Source organism: Amblyomma americanum, chromosome 4 (assembly GCF_052857255.1).
Source record: "Amblyomma americanum isolate KBUSLIRL-KWMA chromosome 4, ASM5285725v1, whole genome shotgun sequence".
Lineage (NCBI taxonomy): Eukaryota > Metazoa > Arthropoda > Arachnida > Ixodida > Ixodidae > Amblyomma > Amblyomma americanum.
In genome coordinates this window covers 18,006,410-18,032,395 of record NC_135500.1, presented here as the reverse complement: position 1 = coordinate 18,032,395, position 25,986 = coordinate 18,006,410, and the positions used below count along the sequence as shown (strand labels likewise).

At 46.8% G+C, this 25,986-nt stretch overlaps 1 protein-coding gene and 1 non-coding gene across 2 annotated transcripts in view; both read left to right on the top strand.

The window, feature by feature from the left end:
• The window catches only part of LOC144127812 (uncharacterized), a 113,830-nt gene that overhangs the window by 16,026 nt on the left and 71,818 nt on the right, over positions 1 to 25,986 (top strand). The gene's annotated exons all lie outside the window — the stretch shown is intronic.
• TRNAS-GCU (transfer RNA serine (anticodon GCU)) lies at positions 793 to 866 on the top strand. The gene has a single exon. It is a non-coding gene; the product is annotated as a tRNA-Ser (tRNA).

Sequence of the window (25,986 nt, the reverse complement as noted above, 5' to 3'; positions counted from 1 at the left end):
CGCAACGATATATCGAATAGCTCTGAGCGTTGTGGAAGATTTCGGAATCTGAAACATGCGTTGGGAGCCAGGTTTCCGTTAACGCTATAAGGTGAGCTGAGCATGTGTCTACGGCAGAAGAAAAAGAAGTATGCTTGTTAAGTAGGCTCCAGACATTAGTATGAAGAACTGATATCGACGATGACAACAGTCCTCCACCCCTCGCGATTCCCTACGGTGCTACGGGGGCCAATCCAGATGATTCGCCACGTGCCACGATTTCTCGAACAGTGTCAGCGGTAGGGTTATACATGATGCATTTTTTATTAATGTGCAGCTTGTTATATCGCATCTTAAAGGAGCGAGGGCCAGCTTGATTATTTCCGAATTCAAAAAGTTTTTTTCGAGCCTGGTGCGTAGCCGGTGACAAATCTTCACTGACAGTGATGTTATCTGTTTTAAATTGGTTACGAAGGGTTACTATCTTGTCTTTCATTTTAGTGTGAAGAAATTTAGCTATGATTGGTCGACACTTCTCATTGATGATCTTTGTGTATTTTTTTTTGAAGCATCCAGATGTGCTTCCAAGAAGTCAGCGAAGCTGGCTACGTTGTAAATCTTTGTTAGACGTAATTGTAAGGCCATTCCAAGCCTAGAAAAAAAAAACAGGCGACTTGCGTAGTTAAACAAATGCGAAGTAGGTGCGCTAGATCTGCTTACCCCTGCTATACTTTTGTAAGCATTTTTACACTCTGTGGTGATTCGGTGCGGTTTAGTAGTAAAGGTTCTCATGCCAATCATTGCACTCATAGCCGCCGCGGTGGCTCAGTGGTTATGGCGCTCGGCTGCTGACCCGAGAGACGCTGGTTCGATCCCGGCCGCGGCGGTCGAATTTCGATGGAGGCGAAATTCTAGAGGCCCGTGTACTGTGCGATGTCAGTGCACGTTAAAGAACCCCAGGTGGTCGAAATTTCCGGAGCCCTTCACTACGGCGTCCCTCATAGTGAAGAAAAAACAGCGCAAGGAACGAGACGAAAACACGAAGGAAGAAGACACAGACACGGGCGCTGTCTCGTTCCTTGCGCTGTTTTTTCATCATGGATTACCAACTAGCCCGGCATCTTGCACTTCTGTCCCTCATAGCCTGAGTCGCTTTGGGACGTTAAACCTATAAACCAAACCAAACCAAACCATTGCACTCATGCAAAACATGGTTCATCACTGTTTATCTTATTTTGATACATTTCATGCAGATGAACGAACAGAGCTTCGTGATCTGCGTGGTAGTAGAACATGCAGTTGGCACTAGAACCGACAGGTTCATTTTAAAACACCGGGGCCGGCTTGCATGAAGCAAAGACGAAAGTCATATTCCAAATCTAATCTTATTCGCGGTCTGAAACGTCTCTCGGGTTTGCGAAAAGGAAAGGCGCATGGCTGGTTCACTTTCTCGGTGGATGCTTAGACCGCAGCACCAACACCGAACTGGCAACGATTAAGGCGGGAGCATTCCTTGGCTCATGAGCGGCTTAGGCGGAAGTTGTAGACAGAATTCGTCCGCACGAGCTGTCAATCATAGTTTGTATGGCAATTAAAATAAAATGTAAACGTTGACTGAGCAACAGTTTAAAACCAACATATAGCTATAGACAGCTGCCGATAGTGGAAGTGGTAGAGATAGATAGTGATAGCTACTGATACTAATAATGATAGCTACTGATAGACTGATAAGGCCACAGATAGTGATAATGGCGATGATAGCAACACTGATGGTGACATGGATAGTGATAGCTGGTATAACGATGATGATGATAGTGATACAAAGGTAGACGTGATGGCTAGTCGGTGGTTCATAGTTCTTAAAACTGCTCAAAAGACACGGACGCAGACAGAGGGGCACACTCTGTGCTTACTTTCAACTCCGTTTATAATTGAAATACACACACGGCTTTACGCGCGATAACTCGCAAATACATTGCGCAAAAAGAAAAGGAAGAAGAAATGTTAATCGCGTTTCGCGCGCTTTGCCAAGTACGCCCGTTCTTTTTCTGATAGGGCATGAAAAGGTGTGCTGACGCAAAGGTCACCCAGAGCTAAAGTCCTTCGAGCTTCAATTATTTCGCTCTTGGTTCACTCCTTGCTTCCTTTGAAGGTTCGGCACTGATCAAACATGGGTTTGCAGTCTTTTTGAGATTCCTTTGCAAAATCAGAGCAGTGAAGCGGCAGCCTGAGAGATGCTACATTGTGCCATAAGGGCATTTGTGCAGGGTTTTGTTTTACAAAAACGTGGCATGTGATCATGTTAACCAGTGGTACAACTGGCAGACAAAAATGTCAAAGCATGGCAAATGGTCAAGTCAAAAAAAGATATATGTAAAATGAAAAGCTGCAGGAAAACTATGTGATGGGAAGGTAAGAACACAGATAACGTTCCAGCAGTATAGTAGGCACGTAAAATATTAAAGAAGTAAAAGAAACAGGAATACAATTTTCATACTGGAGCTCGCAGGCGTGTTGCATCATATAGTTGCATCAACAGAACCAGAAAAGTGTCGCCGGCGGCTGTAACCAAATATTCGGATAGTCACTTCTATTCGTTTACTGTACGCGAGAAAAACGACGATTGCTACACAGATGTGCGGCAAGCTATTTCGCGTGCTTCGTAACTGTGGTGTTTTCTGGCCGAGATAAACATAGGCGGGTTTGGCAAAAATTGTGATAAACACAGAGAGTTCCTCGCGCTATATTCTTTACCAATGCGAGCCTGGATAACGAGCGGCGTGTTTTTAGCAGCTTTCCATGAAAGTGCAACTGGGTAGAAGTTGACAAAAAATTCAGAAATATTTATGTTAAAGTGGCGATTTGGCGCTGCAGTACAGATTGCGTGCAGTACGAAAAGAAGGTTTATGGGGGTTTAACGTCCCAAATCAGCAAGGGCTGTGAGGAACGCCGTAAGAACTTTCGACCACCAGGGGTTCTTTAACGTGCAATCACATTGCACAGTAAAAGGGCCTCCAGAATTTTTCCTCCATCAAAATTCGACCGTCGCGGCCGAGATTGCACCGAAAAGGACCACTACGACTAGTAAATCTCATGCGCTGCGTTCTTTGTGCTACAGATGTTAGTGTTGTTTACAAGAAAACCACACTGACATCTTTAACATGAAGAAAAAATGAAGGCAGCATTCCGAAAGTCCGCAACGCCGAACCCGTTGCTGCGTCTTGCTCGTGGGCGGCGGCAGCCGATGCTCGGATGGATGGATGGATGGATGGATGGATGGACGGACGGTTGTGGATGGATCGATGGATGGATGGATGGATGGATGGATAATCGGACGGACAGATGGATGGAATGTAGGTAGGTAGTGTGGGGCTTTAATTGGGGAGATAAGTACGTTCTCCCCGCTTAATCGCGGCTGACAGTTCAAAACCGGCAGAACCCACCCCATGATCGCGTACGCTGCCGAGCGCACGTCGACCACGGCGGACCTTGCTCAGGCGGAACAAAGGAACGACACACTGGCTGACACAAACAAGGCGTTTATTGCCCCAGCAACAAAAACGCCAGCTAGCAACTAAATACGCTAATGAATGAAAGTCGTCAGATTCACCAGCAGGGTTACGAGCGAATGTTCGCCCACAATAGGGCAAAGAATACTCCGAAGTTGGCTGATCTAATGAAATCAAGTAGTGAACAATGATATGGACCCTGTGTCCAGGCAATATAGGAATCCGGATTGTCTGGTGAGAGACCCACCGCCGCCAGGTGCCGAATTCTCGTCGGCTTCAGCGCCGGGCAAACCCACAACAGGTAGTGTATATCCGCCTCACAGTCTCTGATCTTGCAGACTGGACACCCGGGGCGGGCGGAATATAAATATTAGAAATGCGGCCACTTGTGTGCCGCAGCTGGAGTTAGGGCAACCCGTGCCCGTATCCTGCGAAGCGCAACTTCCTCTGCACGGGTAAGACCACGGGGGAGGGTTACCGCACACGGAGGGATTAGAGCACGTGTGCGGCGCCGGAGGTGTTCCTTTCTTGTTAAAAGGAGGGTGGTGTCATCGAGAGTGAGGGCTAGAGGCAAAGACGATTTTGGGATCGAAAGCCGGGTCGCAGAATCAGCGCGGCTTTGTGAACTCAGGACGTCATGCCGGACCCACTCAATACGGATTTGCTGCAGGATGCGTGCCGCTAGACGATGGATGTCTTGGCAGATTTCTGGGGTGCCACTGACGCATCATAGTAGGCGTGTGACGTGAAAGGCGTTGGTGCGAATGACAATGCGAGCCGTAGGTAGCATGGGAACGGCGGCTACAGAGCAAAGTGCTTCTTCAAAACGCAAGCATCTCCGCGCAGGAGGAAGGAGGTTCTGAGAGGAGAAACCTTGACGTTTTGTTCAAGGCAGGCTTGCAAGGACAGTAAACTGCCGTTGTTGTTTCGCAGGCCTGGATGCTTGCGTCAACGTACATAACGATGGAACCATGCGGCAGATTGGCGTCTTGCTCTGTAATTCGGTCGCGAAAGGACGATGCCGCGCGGGTAGTTTATGGCCGACGTAGAGCAGTTGTTCTGTGGTCGCCTAGCTGCACAAAACGGTAGGAAGAACTAGTGGGGGCGGCTGTAGAATGGAGTCCGATGAAGTATATGCCCTGAGTGCACACGTTGTGTGTGTAAGGTTTGACATTAGGCGGCGAGCATCGCGTCGGTGCTGCACCAGCTCATCTAGTGTATTCAGCTACGCATGTTCTTGGAGAGCCACGATCGGGGTAATGCGGGGAAGGCAAGTGATGACCCCCACTTCCTCTCAATTAACAGCTTCTAGTCGATCCCATTGAGCCTTCGTCAAATGCTGTAATTGGGCTTGGTAAACAGGGCGCGGTTGCACAACCGCCCGCACCAACTGTCGTGCAACATGAGAGCGGTACGCCTGTTTTAGGAGCAATGCATCTAATCAGACCCAACGCCTGAATTGCTTGCTTTTTAGCCAGAGAAAGCCAAGCAGTACCTGTTCCTGACTCGTGTATTGTCAAGCCTAAGATTTTTACGGTCGAACTTTCTTGAATTGGAGCTCCGGATAGATGGAGACGAATTGTTGTTGCAGCGAGTTTACGGCGCCCCCAGCGGTTGGCAACTGACAGGAACGCGGTTTTGCTCACTGAGAGCTGAAGACCAATTGAAGCAGCAAAAGTCGCCGTAATATCTATGGCTGATTGTAGGCCTGCTGCTTGAGTCATCAGGTCGTTGTGAGTGGTCCACACCGTTATGTCACCAGCATGCAATAAGAACTTAATCTCACAGACATCATGTAAGCGCCAAGTAAGGGGGATGAAATCAATATTAAATAATGTTGGCAATAACACTGATCCCTGGGGAATGCCGCGAAGAGGCACAAATGATCCGACGGCCTCACTACTGAGGCGTATGGCAAAGTGTCGGCCTTCAAGGAAGGATTTAACAAAATTGCGCACTCTAACGGGGAAATGCAGCATGTCAAGCGATTCTAGGATGGCAGCATGACTGATATTATCGTACGCCTTTTCAACGTCCATGGCCAGTACAGTACGTACATTGTGGCTGTGAGTTACGAAAGCCAATTTGGGCGGGATGGTAGAAACGATGGTGCTCAAGCCACCACGACAGTCGTGTGGCAAGCATTTCCGCATGTGCCGCTTTCCCCATCATCCGACACAGACTGCAAATTGTCGCTCGGCGTCGTTTATTTTCCTCCAGTCTGTGTTTACCTGAATTTTTCACTCTTTTACCGCATGTGCCGCTTTCCCCATCATCCGACACAGACTGAAAATTGGCGCTCGACGTCGTTTCTTTTTCCCGAGTCTGTGTTTACCTGAATTTTTCACTCCTTTACCGCATGTGCCGCTTTTCCCATCATCCGACACAGACTGAAAATTGTTGCTCGACGTCGTTTATTTTTCTCCAGTCTGTGCTTACCTGAATTTTTCACTCTTTTTCCACATGTTCCGCTTTCCTCATCATCCGACAGAGACTGCAAATTGTCACTCGACGTAGTTTTATTTTTCTACAGTCTCTGTTTACCTGAATTTTTCACTCTTTTTCCGCATGTGCCGCTTTCCCCATCATCCGACAGACTGCAAATTGTCATTCGACGTCGTTTACTTTTCTCCAGTCTGTGTTTACCTGAATTTTTCACTCTTTTTACGCATGTGCCGCTTTCCCCATCATCCGACAGAGGCCGCACCTTGGCGCTCGACGTCGTTTATTTTTCTCTAGTCTCCGTTTACCTGAATTGTTCACTCTTCCGCATGTGCCGCTTTCCCTATCATCCGACACAGACTGCAAATTGTCACTCGACGTCGTTTATTTTTCTACAGTCTGTGTTTATCTGAATTTTTCACTCTTTTACCGCATGTGCCGCTTTCCCCATCATCCGACACAGACTGAAAATTGGCGCTCGACGTCGTTTCTTTTTCCCGAGTCTGTGTTTACCTGAATTTTTCACTCCTTTACCGCATGTGCCGCTTTTCCCATCATCCGACACAGACTGAAAATTGTTGCTCGACGTCGTTTATTTTTCTCCAGTCTGTGTTTACCTGAATTTTTCACTCTTTTTCCGCATGTGCCGCTTTCCTCATCATCCGACAGAGACTGCAAATTGTCACTCGACGTCGTTTATTTTTCTACAGTCTCTGTTTACCTGAATTTTTCACTCTTTTTCCGCATGTGCCGCTTTCCCCATCATCCGACAGACTACAAATTGTCGCTCGACGTCGTTTATTTTTCTCCAGTCTGTGATTACCTGAATTTTTCACTCTTTTTCCGCATGTGCCGCTTTCCCCATCATGCGACAGACTGCAAATTGTCGCTCGACGTCGTTTATTTCTCTCCAGTCTCTGTCTGCCTGAATTTTTCTCTCTTTTTCCGCATGTGCCGCTTTCCCCATCATGCGACAGACTGCAAATTGTCGCTCGACGTCGTTTATTTCTCTCCAGTCTCTGTCTGCCTGAATTTTTCACTCTTTTTCCGCATGTGCCGCTTTCCCCATCATGCGACAGACTGCAAATTGTCGCTCGACGTCGTTTATTTCTCTCCAGTCTCTGTCTGCCTGAATTTTTCTCTCTTTTTCCGCATGTGCCGCTTTCCCCATCATGCGACAGACTGCAAATTGTCGCTCGACGTCGTTTATTTCTCTCCAGTCTCTGTCTGCCTGAATTTTTCACTCTTTTTCCGCATGTGCCGCTTTCCCCATCATGCGACAGACTGCAAATTGTCGCTCGACGTCGTTTATTTCTCTCCAGTCTCTGTCTGCCTGAATTTTTCTCTCTTTTTCCGCATGTGCCGCTTTCCCCATCATGCGACAGACTGCAAATTGTCGCTCGACGTCGTTTATTTCTCTCCAGTCTCTGTCTGCCTGAATTTTTCACTCTTTTTCCGCATGTGCCGCTTTCCCCATCATGCGACAGACTGCAAATTGTCGCTCGACGTCGTTTATTTCTCTCCAGTCTGTGTTTATCTGAATTTTTCACTCTTTTTCCGCATGTGCCGCTTTCCCCATCATCCGACAGAGACCGCACCTTGGCGCTCGACGTCCTTTATTTTTCTCCAGTCTCCGTTTACCTGAATTGTTCACTCTTCCGCATGTGCCGCTTTCCCTATCATCCGACACAGACTTCAAATTGTCACTCGACGTCGTTTATTTTTCTCCAGTCTGTGTTTATCTGAATTTTTCACTCTTTTTCCGCATGTGCCGCTTTCCCCATCATGCGACAGAGACCGCACCTTGGCGCTCGACGTCCTTTATTTTTCTCCAGTCTCCGTTTACCTGAATTGTTCACTCTTCCGCATGTGCCGCTTTCCCTATCATCCGACACAGACTTCAAATTGTCACTCGACGTCGTTTATTTTTCTCCAGTCTGTGTTTATCTGAATTTGTCACTCTTTTTCCGCATGTGCCGCTTTCCCCATCATCCGACAGAGACCGCACCTTGGCGCTCGACGTCGTTTATTTTTCTCCAGTCTCCGTTTACCTGAATTGTTCACTCTTCCGCATGTGCGGCTTTCCCTATCATCCGACACAGACTTCAAATTGTCACTCGACGTCGTTTATTTTTCTCCAGTCTCCGTTTACCTGAATTGTTCACTCTTCCGCATGTGCGGCTTTCCCTATCATCCGACACAGACTTCAAATTGTCACTCGACGTCGTTTATTTTTCTCCAGTCTGTGTTTATCTGAATTTTTCACTCTTTTTCCGCATGTGCCGCTTTCCCCATCATGCGACAGACACCGCACCTTGGCGCTCGACGTCCTTTATTTTTCTCCAGTCTCCGTTTACCTGAATTGTTCACTCTTCCGCATGTGCGGCTTTCCCTATCATCCGACACAGACTTCAAATTGTCACTCGACGTCGTTTATTTTTCTCCAGTCTGTGTTTATCTGAATTTTTCACTCTTTTTCCGCATGTGCCGCTTTCCCCATCATCCGACAGAGACCGCACCTTGGCGCTCGACGTCCTTTATTTTTCTCCAGTCTCCGTTTACCTGAATTGTTCACTCTTCCGCATGTGCGGCTTTCCCTATCATCCGACACAGACTTCAAATTGTCACTCGACGTCGTTTATTTTTCTCCAGTCTGTGTTTATCTGAATTTTTCACTCTTTTTCCGCATGTGCCGCTTTCCCCATCATCCGACAGAGACCGCACCTTGGCGCTCGACGTCCTTTATTTTTCTCCAGTCTCCGTTTACCTGAATTGTTCACTCTTCCGCATGTGCGGCTTTCCCTATCATCCGACACAGACTTCAAATTGTCACTCGACGTCGTTTATTTTTCTCCAGTCTGTGTTTATCTGAATTTTTCACTCTTTTTCCGCATGTGCCGCTTTCCCCATCATGCGACAGAGACCGCACCTTGGCGCTCGACGTCCTTTATTTTTCTCCAGTCTCCGTTTACCTGAATTGTTCACTCTTCCGCATGTGCGGCGTTCCCTATCATCCGACACAGACTTCAAATTGTCACTCGACGTCGTTTATTTTTCTCCAGTCTGTGTTTATCTGAATTTTTCACTCTTTTTCCGCATGTGCCGCTTTCCCCATCATCCGACAGAGACCGCACCTTGGCGCTCGACGTCCTTTATTTTTCTCCAGTCTCCGTTTACCTGAATTGTTCACTCTTCCGCATGTGCGGCTTTCCCTATCATCCGACACAGACTTCAAATTGTCACTCGACGTCGTTTATTTTTCTCCAGTCTGTGTTTATCTGAATTTTTCACTCTTTTTCCGCATGTGCCGCTTTCCCCATCATCCGACAGAGACCGCACCTTGGCGCTCGACGTCCTTTATTTTTCTCCAGTCTCCGTTTACCTGAATTGTTCACTCTTCCGCATGTGCGGCTTTCCCTATCATCCGACACAGACTTCAAATTGTCACTCGACGTCGTTTATTTTTCTCCAGTCTGTGTTTATCTGAATTTTTCACTCTTTTTCCGCATGTGCCGCTTTCCCCATCATCCGACAGAGACCGCACCTTGGCGCTCGACGTCCTTTATTTTTCTCCAGTCTCCGTTTACCTGAATTGTTCACTCTTCCGCATGTGCCGCTTTCCCTATCATCCGACACAGACTTCAAATTGTCACTCGACGTCGTTTATTTTTCTCCAGTCTGTGTTTATCTGAATTTTTCACTCTTTTTCCGCATGTGCCGCTTTCCCCATCATCCGACAGAGACCGCACCTTGGCGCTCGACGTCCTTTATTTTTCTCCAGTCTCCGTTTACCTGAATTGTTCACTCTTCCGCATGTGCGGCTTTCCCTATCATCCGACACAGACTTCAAATTGTCACTCGACGTCGTTTATTTTTCTCCAGTCTGTGTTTATCTGAATTTTTCACTCTTTTTCCGCATGTGCCGCTTTCCCCATCATCCGACAGAGACCGCACCTTGGCGCTCGACGTCCTTTATTTTTCTCCAGTCTCCGTTTACCTGAATTGTTCACTCTTCCGCATGTGCCGCTTTCCCTATCATCCGACACAGACTTCAAATTGTCACTCGACGTCGTTTATTTTTCTCCAGTCTGTGTTTATCTGAATTTTTCACTCTTTTTCCGCATGTGCCGCTTTCCCCATCATCCGACAGAGACCGCACCTTGGCGCTCGACGTCCTTTATTTTTCTCCAGTCTCCGTTTACCTGAATTGTTCACTCTTCCGCATGTGCGGCTTTCCCTATCATCCGACACAGACTTCAAATTGTCACTCGACGTCGTTTATTTTTCTCCAGTCTGTGTTTATCTGAATTTTTCACTCTTTTTCCGCATGTGCCGCTTTCCCCATCATGCGACAGAGACCGCACCTTGGCGCTCGACGTCCTTTATTTTTCTCCAGTCTCCGTTTACCTGAATTGTTCACTCTTCCGCATGTGCGGCTTTCCCTATCATCCGACACAGACTTCAAATTGTCACTCGACGTCGTTTATTTTTCTCCAGTCTGTGTTTATCTGAATTTTTCACTCTTTTTCCGCATGTGCCGCTTTCCCCATCATCCGACAGAGACCGCACCTTGGCGCTCGACGTCGTTTATTTTTCTCCAGTCTCCGTTTACCTGAATTGTTCACTCTTCCGCATGTGCCGCTTTCCCTATCATCCGACACAGACTTCAAATTGTCACTCGACGTCGTTTATTTTTCTCCAGTCTGTGTTTATCTGAATTTTTCACTCTTTTTCCGCATGTGCCGCTTTCCCCATCATGCGACAGAGACCGCACCTTGGCGCTCGACGTCCTTTATTTTTCTCCAGTCTCCGTTTACCTGAATTGTTCACTCTTCCGCATGTGCGGCTTTCCCTATCATCCGACACAGACTTCAAATTGTCACTCGACGTCGTTTATTTTTCTCCAGTCTGTGTTTATCTGAATGTTTCACTCTTTTTCCGCATGTGCCGCTTTCCCCATCATCCGACAGAGACCGCACCTTGGCGCTCGACGTCCTTTATTTTTCTCCAGTCTCCGTTTACCTGAATTGTTCACTCTTCCGCATGTGCGGCTTTCCCTATCATCCGACACAGACTTCAAATTGTCACTCGACGTCGTTTATTTTTCTCCAGTCTGTGTTTATCTGAATTTTTCACTCTTTTTCCGCATGTGCCGCTTTCCCCATCATCCGACAGAGACCGCACCTTGGCGCTCGACGTCCTTTATTTTTCTCCAGTCTCCGTTTACCTGAATTGTTCACTCTTCCGCATGTGCGGCTTTCCCTATCATCCGACACAGACTTCAAATTGTCACTCGACGTCGTTTATTTTTCTCCAGTCTGTGTTTATCTGAATTTTTCACTCTTTTTCCGCATGTGCCGCTTTCCCCATCATCCGACAGAGACCGCACCTTGGCGCTCGACGTCCTTTATTTTTCTCCAGTCTCCGTTTACCTGAATTGTTCACTCTTCCGCATGTGCCGCTTTCCCTATCATCCGACACAGACTTCAAATTGTCACTCGACGTCGTTTATTTTTCTCCAGTCTGTGTTTATCTGAATTTTTCACTCTTTTTCCGCATGTGCCGCTTTCCCCATCATGCGACAGAGACCGCACCTTGGCGCTCGACGTCCTTTATTTTTCTCCAGTCTCCGTTTACCTGAATTGTTCACTCTTCCGCATGTGCGGCTTTCCCTATCATCCGACACAGACTTCAAATTGTCACTCGACGTCGTTTATTTTTCTCCAGTCTCCGTTTACCTGAATTGTTCACTCTTCCGCATGTGCCGCTTTCCCTATCATCCGACACAGACTTCAAATTGTCACTCGACGTCGTTTATTTTTCTCCAGTCTGTGTTTATCTGAATTTTTCACTCTTTTTCCGCATGTGCCGCTTTCCCCATCATGCGACAGAGACCGCACCTTGGCGCTCGACGTCCTTTATTTTTCTCCAGTCTCCGTTTACCTGAATTGTTCACTCTTCCGCATGTGCCGCTTTCCCTATCATCCGACACAGACTTCAAATTGTCACTCGACGTCGTTTATTTTTCTCCAGTCTGTGTTTATCTGAATTTTTCACTCTTTTTCCGCATGTGCCGCTTTCCCCATCATCCGACAGAGACCGCACCTTGGCGCTCGACGTCCTTTATTTTTCTCCAGTCTCCGTTTACCTGAATTGTTCACTCTTCCGCATGTGCGGCTTTCCCTATCATCCGACACAGACTTCAAATTGTCACTCGACGTCGTTTATTTTTCTCCAGTCTGTGTTTATCTGAATTTTTCACTCTTTTTCCGCATGTGCCGCTTTCCCCATCATCCGACAGAGACCGCACCTTGGCGCTCGACGTCCTTTATTTTTCTCCAGTCTCCGTTTACCTGAATTGTTCACTCTTCCGCATGTGCGGCTTTCCCTATCATCCGACACAGACTTCAAATTGTCACTCGACGTCGTTTATTTTTCTCCAGTCTCCGTTTACCTGAATTGTTCACTCTTCCGCATGTGCCGCTTTCCCTATCATCCGACACAGACTTCAAATTGTCACTCGACGTCGTTTATTTTTCTCCAGTCTGTGTTTATCTGAATTTTTCACTCTTTTTCCGCATGTGCCGCTTTCCCCATCATCCGACAGAGACCGCACCTTGGCGCTCGACGTCGTTTATTTTTCTCCAGTCTCCGTTTACCTGAATTGTTCACTCTTCCGCATGTGCGGCTTTCCCTATCATCCGACACAGACTTCAAATTGTCACTCGACGTAGTTTTATTTTTCTACAGTCTCTGTTTACCTGAATTTTTCACTCTTTTTCCGCATGTGCCGCTTTCCCCATCATCCGACAGACTGCAAATTGTCATTCGACGTCGTTTACTTTTCTCCAGTCTGTGTTTACCTGAATTTTTCACTCTTTTTACGCATGTGCCGCTTTCCCCATCATCCGACAGAGGCCGCACCTTGGCGCTCGACGTCGTTTATTTTTCTCTAGTCTCCGTTTACCTGAATTGTTCACTCTTCCGCATGTGCCGCTTTCCCTATCATCCGACACAGACTGCAAATTGTCACTCGACGTCGTTTATTTTTCTACAGTCTGTGTTTATCTGAATTTTTCACTCTTTTACCGCATGTGCCGCTTTCCCCATCATCCGACACAGACTGAAAATTGGCGCTCGACGTCGTTTCTTTTTCCCGAGTCTGTGTTTACCTGAATTTTTCACTCCTTTACCGCATGTGCCGCTTTTCCCATCATCCGACACAGACTGAAAATTGTTGCTCGACGTCGTTTATTTTTCTCCAGTCTGTGTTTACCTGAATTTTTCACTCTTTTTCCGCATGTGCCGCTTTCCTCATCATCCGACAGAGACTGCAAATTGTCACTCGACGTCGTTTATTTTTCTACAGTCTCTGTTTACCTGAATTTTTCACTCTTTTTCCGCATGTGCCGCTTTCCCCATCATCCGACAGACTACAAATTGTCGCTCGACGTCGTTTATTTTTCTCCAGTCTGTGATTACCTGAATTTTTCACTCTTTTTCCGCATGTGCCGCTTTCCCCATCATGCGACAGACTGCAAATTGTCGCTCGACGTCGTTTATTTCTCTCCAGTCTCTGTCTGCCTGAATTTTTCTCTCTTTTTCCGCATGTGCCGCTTTCCCCATCATGCGACAGACTGCAAATTGTCGCTCGACGTCGTTTATTTCTCTCCAGTCTCTGTCTGCCTGAATTTTTCACTCTTTTTCCGCATGTGCCGCTTTCCCCATCATGCGACAGACTGCAAATTGTCGCTCGACGTCGTTTATTTCTCTCCAGTCTCTGTCTGCCTGAATTTTTCTCTCTTTTTCCGCATGTGCCGCTTTCCCCATCATGCGACAGACTGCAAATTGTCGCTCGACGTCGTTTATTTCTCTCCAGTCTCTGTCTGCCTGAATTTTTCACTCTTTTTCCGCATGTGCCGCTTTCCCCATCATGCGACAGACTGCAAATTGTCGCTCGACGTCGTTTATTTCTCTCCAGTCTGTGTTTATCTGAATTTTTCTCTCTTTTTCCGCATGTGCCGCTTTCCCCATCATGCGACAGACTGCAAATTGTCGCTCGACGTCGTTTATTTCTCTCCAGTCTCTGTCTGCCTGAATTTTTCTCTCTTTTTCCGCATGTGCCGCTTTCCCCATCATGCGACAGACTGCAAATTGTCGCTCGACGTCGTTTATTTCTCTCCAGTCTCTGTCTGCCTGAATTTTTCACTCTTTTTCCGCATGTGCCGCTTTCCCCATCATGCGACAGACCGCAAATTGTCGCTCGACGTCGTTTATTTCTCTCCAGTCTGTGTTTATCTGAATTTTTCACTCTTTTTCCGCATGTGCCGCTTTCCCCATCATCCGACAGAGACCGCACCTTGGCGCTCGACGTCCTTTATTTTTCTCCAGTCTCCGTTTACCTGAATTGTTCACTCTTCCGCATGTGCCGCTTTCCCTATCATCCGACACAGACTTCAAATTGTCACTCGACGTCGTTTATTTTTCTCCAGTCTGTGTTTATCTGAATTTTTCACTCTTTTTCCGCATGTGCCGCTTTCCCCATCATGCGACAGAGACCGCACCTTGGCGCTCGACGTCCTTTATTTTTCTCCAGTCTCCGTTTACCTGAATTGTTCACTCTTCCGCATGTGCCGCTTTCCCTATCATCCGACACAGACTTCAAATTGTCACTCGACGTCGTTTATTTTTCTCCAGTCTGTGTTTATCTGAATTTTTCACTCTTTTTCCGCATGTGCCGCTTTCCCCATCATCCGACAGAGACCGCACCTTGGCGCTCGACGTCGTTTATTTTTCTCCAGTCTCCGTTTACCTGAATTGTTCACTCTTCCGCATGTGCGGCTTTCCCTATCATCCGACACAGACTTCAAATTGTCACTCGACGTCGTTTATTTTTCTCCAGTCTCCGTTTACCTGAATTGTTCACTCTTCCGCATGTGCGGCTTTCCCTATCATCCGACACAGACTTCAAATTGTCACTCGACGTCGTTTATTTTTCTCCAGTCTGTGTTTATCTGAATTTTTCACTCTTTTTCCGCATGTGCCGCTTTCCCCATCATGCGACAGAGACCGCACCTTGGCGCTCGACGTCCTTTATTTTTCTCCAGTCTCCGTTTACCTGAATTGTTCACTCTTCCGCATGTGCGGCTTTCCCTATCATCCGACACAGACTTCAAATTGTCACTCGACGTCGTTTATTTTTCTCCAGTCTGTGTTTATCTGAATTTTTCACTCTTTTTCCGCATGTGCCGCTTTCCCCATCATCCGACAGAGACCGCACCTTGGCGCTCGACGTCCTTTATTTTTCTCCAGTCTCCGTTTACCTGAATTGTTCACTCTTCCGCATGTGCGGCTTTCCCTATCATCCGACACAGACTTCAAATTGTCACTCGACGTCGTTTATTTTTCTCCAGTCTGTGTTTATCTGAATTTTTCACTCTTTTTCCGCATGTGCCGCTTTCCCCATCATCCGACAGAGACCGCACCTTGGCGCTCGACGTCCTTTATTTTTCTCCAGTCTCCGTTTACCTGAATTGTTCACTCTTCCGCATGTGCGGCTTTCCCTATCATCCGACACAGACTTCAAATTGTCACTCGACGTCGTTTATTTTTCTCCAGTCTGTGTTTATCTGAATTTTTCACTCTTTTTCCGCATGTGCCGCTTTCCCCATCATGCGACAGAGACCGCACCTTGGCGCTCGACGTCCTTTATTTTTCTCCAGTCTCCGTTTACCTGAATTGTTCACTCTTCCGCATGTGCGGCTTTCCCTATCATCCGACACAGACTTCAAATTGTCACTCGACGTCGTTTATTTTTCTCCAGTCTGTGTTTATCTGAATTTTTCACTCTTTTTCCGCATGTGCCGCTTTCCCCATCATCCGACAGAGACCGCACCTTGGCGCTCGACGTCCTTTATTTTTCTCCAGTCTCCGTTTACCTGAATTGTTCACTCTTCCGCATGTGCGGCTTTCCCTATCATCCGACACAGACTTCAAATTGTCACTCGACGTCGTTTATTTTTCTCCAGTCTGTGTTTATCTGAATTTTTCACTCTTTTTCCGCATGTGCCGCTTTCCCCATCATCCGACAGAGACCGCACCTTGGCGCTCGACGTCCTTTATTTTTCTCCAGTCTCCGTTTACCTGAATTGTTCACTCTTCCGCATGTGCGGCTTTCCCTATCATCCGACACAGACTTCAAATTGTCACTCGACGTCGTTTATTTTTCTCCAGTCTGTGTTTATCTGAATTTTTCACTCTTTTTCCGCATGTGCCGCTTTCCCCATCATCCGACAGAGACCGCACCTTGGCGCTCGACGTCCTTTATTTTTCTCCAGTCTCCGTTTACCTGAATTGTTCACTCTTCCGCATGTGCCGCTTTCCCTATCATCCGACACAGACTTCAAATTGTCACTCGACGTCGTTTATTTTTCTCCAGTCTGTGTTTATCTGAATTTTTCACTCTTTTTCCGCATGTGCCGCTTTCCCCATCATCCGACAGAGACCGCACCTTGGCGCTCGACGTCCTTTATTTTTCTCCAGTCTCCGTTTACCTGAATTGTTCACTCTTCCGCATGTGCGGCTTTCCCTATCATCCGACACAGACTTCAAATTGTCACTCGACGTCGTTTATTTTTCTCCAGTCTGTGTTTATCTGAATTTTTCACTCTTTTTCCGCATGTGCCGCTTTCCCCATCATCCGACAGAGACCGCACCTTGGCGCTCGACGTCGTTTATTTTTCTCCAGTCTCCGTTTACCTGAATTGTTCACTCTTCCGCATGTGCCGCTTTCCCTATCATCCGACACAGACTTCAAATTGTCACTCGACGTCGTTTATTTTTCTCCAGTCTGTGTTTATCTGAATTTTTCACTCTTTTTCCGCATGTGCCGCTTTCCCCATCATCCGACAGAGACCGCACCTTGGCGCTCGACGTCCTTTATTTTTCTCCAGTCTCCGTTTACCTGAATTGTTCACTCTTCCGCATGTGCGGCTTTCCCTATCATCCGACACAGACTTCAAATTGTCACTCGACGTCGTTTATTTTTCTCCAGTCTGTGTTTATCTGAATTTTTCACTCTTTTTCCGCATGTGCCGCTTTCCCCATCATGCGACAGAGACCGCACCTTGGCGCTCGACGTCCTTTATTTTTCTCCAGTCTCCGTTTACCTGAATTGTTCACTCTTCCGCATGTGCGGCTTTCCCTATCATCCGACACAGACTTCAAATTGTCACTCGACGTCGTTTATTTTTCTCCAGTCTGTGTTTATCTGAATTTTTCACTCTTTTTCCGCATGTGCCGCTTTCCCCATCATCCGACAGAGACCGCACCTTGGCGCTCGACGTCGTTTATTTTTCTCCAGTCTCCGTTTACCTGAATTGTTCACTCTTCCGCATGTGCCGCTTTCCCTATCATCCGACACAGACTTCAAATTGTCACTCGACGTCGTTTATTTTTCTCCAGTCTGTGTTTATCTGAATTTTTCACTCTTTTTCCGCATGTGCCGCTTTCCCCATCATGCGACAGAGACCGCACCTTGGCGCTCGACGTCCTTTATTTTTCTCCAGTCTCCGTTTACCTGAATTGTTCACTCTTCCGCATGTGCGGCTTTCCCTATCATCCGACACAGACTTCAAATTGTCACTCGACGTCGTTTATTTTTCTCCAGTCTGTGTTTATCTGAATTTTTCACTCTTTTTCCGCATGTGCCGCTTTCCCCATCATCCGACAGAGACCGCACCTTGGCGCTCGACGTCCTTTATTTTTCTCCAGTCTCCGTTTACCTGAATTGTTCACTCTTCCGCATGTGCGGCTTTCCCTATCATCCGACACAGACTTCAAATTGTCACTCGACGTCGTTTATTTTTCTCCAGTCTGTGTTTATCTGAATTTTTCACTCTTTTTCCGCATGTGCCGCTTTCCCCATCATCCGACAGAGACCGCACCTTGGCGCTCGACGTCCTTTATTTTTCTCCAGTCTCCGTTTACCTGAATTGTTCACTCTTCCGCATGTGCGGCTTTCCCTATCATCCGACACAGACTTCAAATTGTCACTCGACGTCGTTTATTTTTCTCCAGTCTGTGTTTATCTGAATTTTTCACTCTTTTTCCGCATGTGCCGCTTTCCCCATCATCCGACAGAGACCGCACCTTGGCGCTCGACGTCCTTTATTTTTCTCCAGTCTCCGTTTACCTGAATTGTTCACTCTTCCGCATGTGCCGCTTTCCCTATCATCCGACACAGACTTCAAATTGTCACTCGACGTCGTTTATTTTTCTCCAGTCTGTGTTTATCTGAATTTTTCACTCTTTTTCCGCATGTGCCGCTTTCCCCATCATGCGACAGAGACCGCACCTTGGCGCTCGACGTCCTTTATTTTTCTCCAGTCTCCGTTTACCTGAATTGTTCACTCTTCCGCATGTGCGGCTTTCCCTATCATCCGACACAGACTTCAAATTGTCACTCGACGTCGTTTATTTTTCTCCAGTCTCCGTTTACCTGAATTGTTCACTCTTCCGCATGTGCCGCTTTCCCTATCATCCGACACAGACTTCAAATTGTCACTCGACGTCGTTTATTTTTCTCCAGTCTGTGTTTATCTGAATTTTTCACTCTTTTTCCGCATGTGCCGCTTTCCCCATCATGCGACAGAGACCGCACCTTGGCGCTCGACGTCCTTTATTTTTCTCCAGTCTCCGTTTACCTGAATTGTTCACTCTTCCGCATGTGCGGCTTTCCCTATCAACCGACACAGACTTCAAATTGTCACTCGACGTCGTTTATTTTTCTCCAGTCTGTGTTTATCTGAATTTTTCACTCTTTTTCCGCATGTGCCGCTTTCCCCATCATCCGACAGAGACCGCACCTTGGCGCTCGACGTCCTTTATTTTTCTCCAGTCTCCGTTTACCTGAATTGTTCACTCTTCCGCATGTGCGGCTTTCCCTATCATCCGACACAGACTTCAAATTGTCACTCGACGTCGTTTATTTTTCTCCAGTCTGTGTTTATCTGAATTTTTCACTCTTTTTCCGCATGTGCCGCTTTCCCCATCATCCGACAGAGACCGCACCTTGGCGCTCGACGTCCTTTATTTTTCTCCAGTCTCCGTTTACCTGAATTGTTCACTCTTCCACATGTGCGGCTTTCCCTATCATCCGACACAGACTTCAAATTGTCACTCGACGTCGTTTAATTTTTCTCCAGTCTCCGTTTACCTGAATTGTTCACTCTTCCGCATGTGCCGCTTTCCCTATCATCCGACACAGACTTCAAATTGTCACTCGACGTCGTTTATTTTTCTCCAGTCTGTGTTTATCTGAATTTTTCACTCTTTTTGCGCATGTGCCGCTTTCCCCATCATCCGACAGAGACCGCACCTTGGCGCTCGACGTCGTTTATTTTTCTCCAGTCTCCGTTTACCTGAATTGTTCACTCTTCCGCATGTGCGGCTTTCCCTATCATCCGACACAGACTTCAAATTGTCACTCGACGTCGTTTATTTTTCTCCAGTCTGTGTTTATCTGAATTTTTCACTCTTTTTCCGCATGTGCCGCTTTCCCCATCATCCGACAGAGACCGCACCTTGGCGCTCGACGTCGTTTATTTTTCTCCAGTCTCCGTTTACCTGAATTGTTCACTCTTCCGCATGTGCGGCTTTCCCTATCATCCGACACAGACTTCAAATTGTCACTCGACGTCGTTTATTTTTCTCCAGTCTGTGTTTATCTGAATTTTTCACTCTTTTTCCGCATGTGCCGCTTTCCCCATCATCCGACAGAGACCGCACCTTGGCGCTCGACGTCCTTTATTTTTCTCCAGTCTCCGTTTACCTGAATTGTTCACTCTTCCGCATGTGCGGCTTTCCCTATCATCCGACACAGACTTCAAATTGTCACTCGACGTCGTTTATTTTTCTCCAGTCTCCGTTTACCTGAATTGTTCACTCTTCCGCATGTGCCGCTTTCCCTATCATCCGACACAGACTTCAAATTGTCACTCGACGTCGTTTATTTTTCTCCAGTCTGTGTTTATCTGAATTTTTCACTCTTTTTCCGCATGTGCCGCTTTCCCCATCATCCGACAGAGACCGCACCTTGGCGCTCGACGTCCTTTATTTTTCTCCAGTCTCCGTTTACCTGAATTGTTCACTCTTCCGCATGTGCGGCTTTCCCTATCATCCGACACAGACTTCAAATTGTCACTCGACGTCGTTTATTTTTCTCCAGTCTGTGTTTATCTGAATTTTTCACTCTTTTTCCGCATGTGCCGCTTTCCCCATCATCCGACAGAGACCGCACCTTGGCGCTCGACGTCCTTTATTTTTCTCCAGTCTCCGTTTACCTGAATTGTTCACTCTTCCGCATGTGCGGCTTTCCCTATCATCCGACACAGACTTCAAATTGTCACTCGAAGTCGTTTATTTTTCTCCAGTCTGTGTTTATCTGAATTTTTCACTCTTTTTCCGCATGTGCCGCTTTCCCCATCATCCGACAGAGACCGCACCTTGGCGCTCGACGTCCTTTATTTTTCTCCAGTCTCCGTTTACCTGAATTGTTCACTCTTCCGCATGTGCGGCTTTCCCTATCATCCGACACAGACTTCAAATTGTCACTCGACGTCGTTTATTTTTCTCCAGTCTGTGTTTATCTGAATTTTTCACTCTTTTTCCGCATGTGCCGCTTTCCCCATCATCCGACAGAGACCGCACCTTGGCGCTCGACGTCCTTTATTTTTCTCCAGTCTCCGTTTACCTGAATTGTTCACTCTTCCGCATGTGCGGCTTTCCCTATCATCCGACACAGACTTCAAATTGTCACTCGACGTCGTTTATTTTTCTCCAGTCTGTGTTTATCTGAATTTTTCACTCTTTTTCCGCATGTGCCGCTTTCCCCATCATCCGACAGAGACCGCACCTTGGCGCTCGACGTCCTTTATTTTTCTCCAGTCTCCGTTTACCTGAATTGTTCACTCTTCCGCATGTGCGGCTTTCCCTATCATCCGACACAGACTTCAAATTGTCACTCGACGTCGTTTATTTTTCTCCAGTCTCCGTTTACCTGAATTGTTCACTCTTCCGCATGTGCCGCTTTCCCTATCATCCGACACAGACTTCAAATTGTCACTCGACGTCGTTTATTTTTCTCCAGTCTGTGTTTATCTGAATTTTTCACTCTTTTTCCGCATGTGCCGCTTTCCCCATCATCCGACAGAGACCGCACCTTGGCGCTCGACGTCGTTTATTTTTCTCCAGTCTCCGTTTACCTGAATTGTTCACTCTTCCGCATGTGCGGCTTTCCCTATCATCCGACACAGACTTCAAATTGTCACTCGACGTCGTTTATTTTTCTCCAGTCTCCGTTTACCTGAATTGTTCACTCTTCCGCATGTGCCGCTTTCCCTATCATCCGACACAGACTTCAAATTGTCACTCGACGTCGTTTATTTTTCTCCAGTCTGTGTTTATCTGAATTTTTCACTCTTTTTTCCGCATGTGCCGCTTTCCCCATCATCCGACAGAGACCGCACCTTGGCGCTCGACGTCGTTTATTTTTCTCCAGTCTCCGTTTACCTGAATTGTTCACTCTTCCGCATGTGCGGCTTTCCCTATCATCCGACACAGACTTCAAATTGTCACTCGACGTCGTTTATTTTTCTCCAGTCTCCGTTTACCTGAATTGTTCACTCTTCCGCATGTGCCGCTTTCCCTATCATCCGACACAGACTTCAAATTGTCACTCGACGTCGTTTATTTTTCTCCAGTCTGTGTTTATCTGAATTTTTCACTCTTTTTCCGCATGTGCCGCTTTCCCCATCATGCGACAGAGACCGCACCTTGGCGCTCGACGTCGTTTATTTTTCTCCAGTCTCCGTTTACCTGAATTGTTCACTCTTCCGCATGTGCGGCTTTCCCTATCATCCGACACAGACTTCAAATTGTCACTCGACGTCGTTTATTTTTCTCCAGTCTGTGTTTATCTGAATTTTTCACTCTTTTTCCGCATGTGCCGCTTTCCCCATCATGCGACAGAGACCGCACCTTGGCGCTCGACGTCGTTTATTTTTCTCCAGTCTCCGTTTACCTGAATTGTTCACTCTTCCGCATGTGCCGCTTTCCCTATCATCCGACACAGACTTCAAATTGTCACTCGACGTCGTTTATTTTTCTCCAGTCTGTGTTTATCTGAATTTTTCACTCTTTTTCCGCATGTGCCGCTTTCCCCATCATGCGACAGAGACCGCACCTTGGCGCTCGACGTCGTTTATTTTTCTCCAGTCTCCGTTTACCTGAATTGTTCACTCTTCCGCATGTGCGGCTTTCCCTATCAACCGACACAGACTTCAAATTGTCACTCGACGTCGTTTATTTTTCTCCAGTCTGTGTTTATCTGAATTTTTCACTCTTTTTCCGCATGTGCCGCTTTCCCCATCATGCGACAGAGACCGCACCTTGGCGCTCGACGTCGTTTATTTTTCTCCAGTCTCCGTTTACCTGAATTGTTCACTCTTCCGCATGTGCCGCTTTCCCTATCATCCGACACAGACTTCAAATTGTCACTCGACGTCGTTTATTTTTCTCCAGTCTGTGTTTATCTGAATTTTTCACTCTTTTTCCGCATGTGCCGCTTTCCCCATCATGCGACAGAGACCGCACCTTGGCGCTCGACGTCGTTTATTTTTCTCCAGTCTCCGTTTACCTGAATTGTTCACTCTTCCGCATGTGCGGCTTTCCCTATCAACCGACACAGACTTCAAATTGTCACTCGACGTCGTTTATTTTTCTCCAGTCTGTGTTTATCTGAATTTTTCACTCTTTTTCCGCATGTGCCGCTTTCCCCATCATGCGACAGAGACCGCACCTCGGCGCTCGACGTCCTTTATTTTTCTCCAGTCTCCGTTTACCTGAATTGTTCACTCTTCCGCATGTGCCGCTTTCCCTAGCATCCGACACAGACTTCAAATTGTCACTCGACGTCGTTTATTTTTCTCCAGTCTGTGTTTATCTGAATTTTTCACTCTTTTTCCGCATGTGCCGCTTTCCCCATCATCCGACAGAGACCGCACCTTGGCGCTCGACGTCGTTTATTTTTCTCCAGTCTCCGTTTACCTGAATTGTTCACTCTTCCGCATGTGCGGCTTTCCCTATCATCCGACACAGACTTCAAATTGTCACTCGACGTCGTTTATTTTTCTCCAGTCTCCGTTTACCTGAATTGTTCACTCTTCCGCATGTGCCGCTTTCCCTATCATCCGACACAGACTGCAAATTGTCACTCGACGTCGTTTATTTTTCTCCAGTCTCCGTTTACCTGAATTGTTCACTCTTCCGCATGTGCCGCTTTCCCTATCATCCGACACAGACTGCAAATTGTCACTCGACGTCGTTTATTTTTCTCCAGTCTCCGTTTACCTGAATTGTTCACTCTTCCGCATGTGCGGCTTTCCCTATCATCCGACACAGACTGCAAATTGTCACTCGACGTCCTTTATTTTTCTCCAGTCTCCGTTTACCTGAATTGTTCACTCTTCCGCATGTGCGGCTTTCCCTATCATCCGACACAGACTTCAAATTGTCACTCGACGTCGTTTATTTTTCTCCAGTCTGTGTTTATCTGATTTTTTCACTCTTTTTCCGCATGTGCCGCTTTCCCATCATCCGACACAGGCCGCGAATTGGCGCTCGACGTCGTTTATTTTTCTAGTCTCTGTTTACCTGAATTTTCCCTCTTTTTACGCATGTACAGCTTTCCTCATCATCGGATAAAGACTGAAAATTGTCGCTCGACGTCGTTTATTTATCTCCAGTCTGTTTACCTGAATTTTTCACTCTGTTTCTGCATGTGCCGCTTTCCCCATCATCCAACAAAGACTGCAAATTGTCGCTCGACGTCGTTTATTTTTCTCCAGTCTGTTATTCCCTGAATTGTTCACTCTTCCGCATTTGCCGCTTTCCCTATCATTCGACACAGACTGCAAATTGTCACTCGACGTCGTTTATTTTTCTACAGTCTGTGTTTATCTGAATTTTTCACTTTTTCCGCATGTGCCGCTTTCCCATCATCCGACACAGACTTCAAATTGTCACTCGACGTCGTTTATTTTTCTCCAGTCTGTGTTTATCTGAATTTTTCACTCTTTTTTCGCATGTGCCGCTTTCCCATCATCCTACACAGACCGCAAATTGGCGCTCGACATCGTTTATTTTTCTCCAGTCTCTACCAGAATTTTTCACCTTTTTCCGCGTGTGCCGCTTTCCCCATCATCCCGCACAGGCCGAAAATTGGCGCTCGACGTCGTTTATTTTTCTCCAGTCTCTGTTTACCTGAATTGTTCCCTCTTTTTCCGCATGCGCCGCTTTCCCCTTCATCAGACACAGACCGCAAATTGGCGCTCAACATCGCTTATTTTTCTCCAGTCTCTGTTTACCTCAATTTTTCACTTTTTCCGCCTGTGGCGCTTTCCCCATCATCCAACACAGACCGCAAATTGGCGCTCGACGTCGTTTATTCAACACACCGGATTTAACAAGAGCCAGAGAGTAACTCACGCGACGTATGGGAACATACTGATAACGACAGGTTAGGAAATGTTCAAACGACTGAACAACGTTACTGTTGATATTAAGGCCGCTAAGTTACAACATTAAACACGTTTTATCTCCCATTCACCATGCCTTCCTCTTGGCTATATAATGAGCCGCACCTGGATTCAATAAACAGTTGGAAGCAGTGCCTGTATCGTGCTTTTTATAATTTATTTACTTACTTATTTATTTATTACGTAATCCTAAAGCACCCGGAGGCATTATGGCAGGGTGGGGGCATGACATAACGTTTCCAAGTAAGGCCGAGGTGAGTAAAAGATACAATAAGAGAAATGAAATGACAAATAATAATACAGGAATCAAATTCATGCACTGAAGGAGGACAACTGCGCCTCAACAAAAACACCAATGCAATGAAAGACCCGAGCAATGAAACTGCGCGCCATGTCACACATCTGATATAAAAGCTCGGAGGCGATCTGCTGTGCAGCAATCGGATACTCCGGCTGGCAGCCTGTTCCAATCATTGATTGTTAGTGGAAAGAATGATGGTTTATATACGTCTGTACGACATTTATTCACACGAATTTCAGATTGGTGATCAAGTCGTCTTAAAAGAAGTTTGGTTCAAGAAGGTACTGGGCTTTTTCATTGCGAAGCTTTCGAAAATAATTGTCAAACATGATTTGCAATCTAAACTATTTTCTTCGGTTAGCTAACGATTTCCATTCGATACGATGTTTAAGAGACTTCATCTACTCAAGCTATGCACCTTCTTGCCCCAGAACGTGTTGTACTGCTCTTCCACAACGCTGCTCGCTCCGCCTTTATCTAGACGATTGCTAAATCACGTGCATGCTGTCTGCACCTCCCAGGGAAGAACTTGCCGGAGATGCGCAGTGCAGTTGCACTCAGATCTATCCACTCGCACCTGAAAGACGCTGGCCGACGAGTGCTCAGCCTGGGCAGCATTAGGCGCCGAGCAATTGGATGGCAGTGGGCCCCACACCACAAAGGCGCCGTTTAGGTGGGTAGAATGACCGGGTGGCTTTCACAGCCATGAACGTAAACCAGTCGAAGCTCCGCTGCTAAAGTTCCGACTTCAACAAACCGTTCACTTTGGAAGCGTACATCGCCAAAGTACTTCTGCATCGCCAAAGTACCAAATGGGTGTGGGTGCCGGCTAGTTGATGATCCACAGTAACGTAAAGCACGGCATACAAAATGACAAAAGAAAGAGGACGGACAAACGCTTCTCCGTCGTTTTTCTTTCGTCCCTGTGTCCGGCGAACTTTACAGTTACTGTGGCAATTGGGGCAACGTTATCCCAAGAATTCGAAGCAAAAGAGCACCCTGTGCCGGCAGCTCCAAATCCACATCCCTTTTTTATTCAGCATTTATTCCACAATGAGCCAGGAAAAAATACTGGGACAGGAACAAAAAGCTATTATCCTGGTAGCTTGACGGGGTTCCTGCCCTGTATTGGTATGGGTAGTAGTCAACAGGCACTTGT